This window comes from Nuphar pumila, chromosome 6 (assembly GCF_984573655.1).
Source record: "Nuphar pumila chromosome 6, dmNupPumi1.hap1.1, whole genome shotgun sequence".
In the NCBI taxonomy this organism is placed as follows: domain Eukaryota; kingdom Viridiplantae; phylum Streptophyta; class Magnoliopsida; order Nymphaeales; family Nymphaeaceae; genus Nuphar; species Nuphar pumila.
In genome coordinates, this window is record NC_143254.1 from 109,066,285 (window position 1) to 109,072,498 (window position 6,214).

A 6,214-nucleotide genomic window follows, 5' to 3' on the forward strand; every position below is an offset into this window, starting at 1 on the left:
GCTCACAGTTCTTTAAGATGAGGGCAGTTTAAAAATGGTATGAATGTTGTTTTACACAGAATTAGTAAATGGAACATGACATGATCCAAAGGTAAGGTTTTGCTGTTGGAGATTGGGTCTATGTAAATTAAGTCCGTAGACTCTACCATCATAAGTTTTGTGAAAAACAAAAAAGATGAAGAATACCGTACCACCAATCACCATAAGTTATGGTGGTCCAATATCACAATAGATGCACGAGGAAAACTAATAGTTTTGAACCATGATACTATGTGTGGTACACACTCTTGTTTGCATGGATCTAGCCATCAAAATGTTTGATCTAATAAATTCACTTTTCAAGGTGGTGAAAAATCAAGTGCTCACAATTCATGAAGATGAGGATGCTCTGAAAATGACCTACACATCATCTTACAGTCAAGTTTAACACTTGAAAATAGTAAATAGGTCATGCTAAGCTTATTCTAAAGGTTAGTTTTCACCTTTGGAACTTAGACTTATGTAAATCAAGTGTTTATCACTATAAGCTATGATGGTTCATTGTGTGTGGAGCACCTGCATGCATTTACATTCATGTTCATATTTGGTTCTGGTCTGGAAGCTGGCTCAACTGTACCTAGGCTTATTGGATTCATTTAGGATTGAGTTTGTTAACAGGAAGCAAACTAAAATGGGCAGTTTTCTCCCTCTGAAATTGAAACGAAGAAATGAGTATATAGATCAGGATTGGTTGGTTCAGACCAAACTGGGTAAAATATGTTAGGTTTGAATGAGATTTGGGTTCAGAGCCTTCAGACCAGTCACAAAAAATTCAGTGGTATTTTTAAGATATTGTGATTTTGCCATAATATTACACAAATTGATAAAATCATGATATTTTCAAATTGTTGTCTATTTTGAAAATATTGCAATTTTTTACCGCATGCATAAACTCTCATCCCCTGCTATTAGTTCCCAAGCAGAGCCTAAGGTATGCTGACCTAGATAGGGGAACAAGGGTTGCAAACGGTCAGATATGGGTTGGGACAAGGTTGATCCGAAACTAGATCCAACTTTCAATGAGTGGATCTTGTTTTGGATCTATACCTGGCATACAGCACATGGTAGCATTCCGGATCTAGCCTCTGATACTGGGTCTACAGAAAACAAGTCAAGTATATTGGTTTTCAGGTGAAATGGATAAAACGCATTGGGTCAGACCCAGCTCTGAATCATATACAACCCTATTTATTCATTTGATTCTTAACATAATTTATTCAAGGGAAAATTCCATTTAGGGGCCAACCTTTATTTATTTTAATATCCAAGGTCGTATTCAGATCCAAAACCAAAACCAGCCCTAAAAAGAAAGATCCAAAGCCTGGGTATATGGTACTCCAACATGTGTTTGGGGGGATTGGTGGAGGTAGGCCTTATCCATTCATTTGAAGTTCGTCAAATTTGGTCCACTGTTATAGATTCTATGATCTGTAGAAATGGATATGGCAATTGCTCTCCATCCATTATTTTTTTACCCATTGAAAAAATTGCCCCACTTTTTTTTTTCATTTTTTATTATAAGGGGGTAAGACACTATCGGTTGTCTGCAACAATTGGTGGGTAGATGAGCACAGTGACAAAAGTTAAAAAGGGCAAAATATCGGTATCCAAAATTTCGAGAGAAATATATTTTTTTGAAAAAATCACATTTTGCAGCAAAATACTGGCATAAAAAATAAATTACGAATATAAAAATATTTTTTTATTAAAATACAAAAAAAAACATTTGTTTATGCTAAATAGCCAATATAAACATAAATACATGATAATTATGTTTCTACGAAAAAATCATGATCTTTTGAAAATATAGTGAGAAATTAAAGTTTGAAACTTCGTAAGTTTTTCATAAATCTGGCGATATTTGTTATGCTGCAGATTAGTAGTGGTTGCAAATGGATCAGATTGATTTAGACCTCCAATCCAAATCTGGCAAACTATTCTAGGATATGGATCATAAAATAAGATCCAAAAGTATAATAGGATCAGACTCGGAATTACATGATCAGACGTTTTTTTTTTTTTTTTGAGATTTATTCACGTATTAGGACTTGGTATCTTGTCATACCTACAATTAGCTCGGATCAAATCTAATCCATTTGTACTTTTTACACATAAAACCTTGTTTCAATCATTTTTATTGGATCTAGTACAAGTATTTAATATTTGGATCTGGTTTCATCTCCACAGCATCAAATAGTTCAGTTCCAAATATGGTTTTGGATTCGCTGATTGATGTTTGGATTCAGGTCCGGATCTACCATGATCTAGTTTAGGTCAGGTTTTGGGGGCTTCGTTTGCTGGGATTGAGGCCCATTTGATGGAAAATTCTTGACCGGGTGAGTCAGATCAGCTCGTTGCCCACCCCTGTGTAGGCCAACAAAATTGCTGGTATTGACTGCTAAAAGGACATAAAATCCAGATCTGGATCTAAGCATGCACAGATCCTACTTTAGGAATTAGCCTATTTGGATTCATACTTGGATCAGAAATGTTCCGTATGAATCAGACATAATCGGGGCAGGTAAGGAACTCATCTTAAGCGGTGATATGGATATACAGAAGTGTTAGATACGGGTCAAAGCATGCTTGAACACCGTATCCAACTTTTGAAGAGTTGAGTAGGTCTGGTTATGGATCCGTATATGACCCGCATATACTGGTTAGATCCGAGTCCATATGGTACTGGATCTAACTCTATTGATTCTTGTACCGATGTTCAGGAAAATCATGTGAGAGAAATATTGTGATATACTTAAAAAAAATTTGTTTTCTCAAAAAAAAAATCATATAGATATGAGCATCCACAAACATATAGAAAAACATATGCAAAACTATGAAGAAAAGTATTAAAAAGGTATTTAAACGGTTTTAATCAACTTAATATCACGTCAAAAAACACCTTGGCAGCATCACGTTTTTTCAGGATCTTATGATCTTTTGAAATTATCATGGTAAAATCACGATATTTTCAAAATAGAAGATATTTGTAACATATGGCAAATCAGACCTTATCTATTTATTTATCTGATTCTGACCCGGATCTAGTTACAATCTGGAACATATTTGTTCTGAATCCAACCGATATTCAGATGCAACCTGGATCGGAACTCTGACCCATTTGCATTCTAATGCCACGACCACGAGCAGCCAATTCGGACTCGGACCATCCTTTTCCAATATATATTTGACTTTTAATATCCTGAAAAGTGAGTAGTTAATTAAAATCCCCGGTTATGCACCATGGTCAACACCTAACTTTGACCTCTTTAGTAGTTCGCTTTTAGGCTGCAAACGGGTTGTTATCAACATGACTTAGAGACCTAACTGGGCCAAGTTGGTCCCACCAACCAAACAAGCTCAGTTTCAAGTAGGGTGGCAATCGGGTCGGGTTGGCGGGTCAGCATACCTCAACACGAACCCGACCCGTTTATTAAACGGGTAACCTGACACAACACGGTTAACCCGTAGTCGGGTCGGGTTGGCGGGTCGGGCCGGGTGAACGGGTTGGCGGGTCGGGTTTGGGTAAACGGGTTGACCCGCCCGCCTAACCCGGTTATTAAACGGGTCAGCCAGGTTGGCATACCCCTAACACAAACCCGACCCGTTTAATAAACGGGTTAGGCGGGTCGACCCGTTTACGACACGAACCCATTTAAGCCAAACCCGAACACGGCTAAGAAGCGGGTTGGCGGGTCGTGCCAGATTTTGCCACCTCTAGTTTCAAGCCTACTAAAAGCTTGAGTCCTTTTTATACTGGCCCTTGCCCTGCCCCTTCCAATCACTGACCATGTGTTTGCTGGACCCTAGTTGGTATTTAACGTGAAAAACAGTGTGGTTTTTATTTTTAAATAATTTTTATTTGTATTTTCTTATAAAAATAATTTTTATGTTTTTAATTTATTTTTTATTACCAAGATTTTGCTGAAAAAACAAGAGAATTAAAAAAAATCAAATTCTCCCGAGTTTTTTACTGCCGATATTTTGCCGTTTTAAACTTTTGTCACTATGACCATGTGTTGGCTGGCCACTAGTTGGTAAAAAACCCTTGAGGTTCTCCTTCCTGCCCGCGAGGGAGTACACCCAGTTTTGTCCTTGCGGCCCGAGCCTGGTGGGTCTTGAACTGTGGTTGTCTCATGTAAAGTGATAAACCATGCATCATTACTCATATCAAGAAAGGTGGAACCCATGTGGGCGTCTTTGGGTCCAATTAGTGTTTCATAAATGGCTTGTTTGGTTCATAGAATATTGGAACCTCCCCTCGTGCATGGGTTGAATTGCTGGGTCCGAATAAGGTTCAGATTCTATGAAACATTAGGAGGGTCCTGTGGGTCACTTGGTCCAAATCATGCTTATCTACCCCATCAACAATCTGGTCCTCAACCTGACCCACCTGTTGAGCAGGCCTGGATATTTAGGCTGGTTGTCAATTTTAGAGTAAATTACAAAAAGCCAGCCCACCTATTGCAATTTACAAAAAACCTTATAATATTATGTTAAATAATCAGAAAAAACCATCTCATTCATATAAAAACTTCAAGTTCCCCTTCCACACCAAAGCAATGTTGTCAGTACAGGCCTGAATCGGTTATCGGCAGAAAATCGGTATGATACTAACCTGAATTAATTGGTTATTTTTTAATAAACATAAAATATGTTTAAATTTAATTTTTAATATTAGTTTAATGGTTTTAACATGTGACACGTTTTGATTGACACAAAATATTTTTTTAATTATTTCTAGCTGATTCTAAACAATTCACTTGAGAATCTGTACTGGCTGATTCACCTGAATCGTTGGCCAAAACGATTCAGGGCCGATACTGATACTAACAACATTGCAACAAAGAGGACACCCAACTTCAGCTTTGTAGCAAGGATGCTCAACGGTAGATTTCGAACTCATGATGTCCTTTCATTTGGGTGATGATCTATCACACATTTGGACTTAAATTACTCATTTGACAAAATAAAAAAAAAAAGTACCGTCAATATATTTATGGGATAGCTTTTGACCAAATCTAGATCTTTGGATCATGCCCCAAAGGGGTTTGGCGTAGTGGGATGAGACCCAGGCCATGAGGCAGGTGGTCTAGCCAACACGGCTAGGTCTCTGATTCTGGGGTGGTTTCTTCGTATAAATGAAAAAAAAACTTTGGATCATAATATTTTTATATAAAAATATTTTTTGAAGTTTAAAATTTTAATATATTGTAGCCTATCAACCCCTGTAAATTTTGACAGGTATAAAAAAAAACATGTAAATCATGTAGAAACAAATACATTTTTCATTAGGGGTTCCTTAGCCATGATTCGGAACAAAGAAATACATAAGAAGGTAGGTGTTGCACCCATTGAAAATAAGATGAGAGAGAATCATTTACGGTGGTTTGAACATATTCAACGAAGGTTTAATGATGCTCCAGATAGAAGGATGGAGAAATGAAAAAATATATTAGTTAAAAGAGGTCGGGGTAGGCCTATGAAGACTTGGATGGAGATAATAGGGAAGGATATAAATGCTTTGAACCTCCCGAGAACATGGCATTGGAGGAAAAGGATTCATGTGGAAGACTCAGAATGATTTTCTTTTTTGGTTCATATCGCCAAACCCAATTATTTTGGGATGAAGGCGTAGTTGTTGTTGTTGGTTCCTTAGCGACGAGGATAATCAACATTACCCTTGTATTTATTGCTTCAACAAATACAAAAGATGATTTGTTCAGACAAATGAATTTTTTTTCTATGCCCTAAGCAGGTATTCTAAATGCATTTTAAAAAGCAATCAAGTGTGCTAGTTTTTGTAAATAACTGCTATTGTGTGTTTTTTTTTTTTTGTAATTTAGTATTCATTTTTATCAATATTACTAAATGAAATAACACAAAACAAAAAACGCTTTATATGAACTAGTTTTAAATTATCGTTATTTACAGATTGCCTATTCTACCCTTCGTATCAATTGCATCGATTGCCTTTGCCAATGAAATCTTAGAACCATGGATAACGCCTCCCAAGTTATTTTCAATCTCCACCAATCAAGGTGTGCCTCGTGTATACACAATAAAGTGTTTGTAACGTGAAAGACTCATTCTCCCGTGGCTGTGTTAGGGGGTATCGTTGGGAAAACAAGATGAACAGCTCATGGCTCGGATTTTTTTTTTTTTTTAATATTTACGC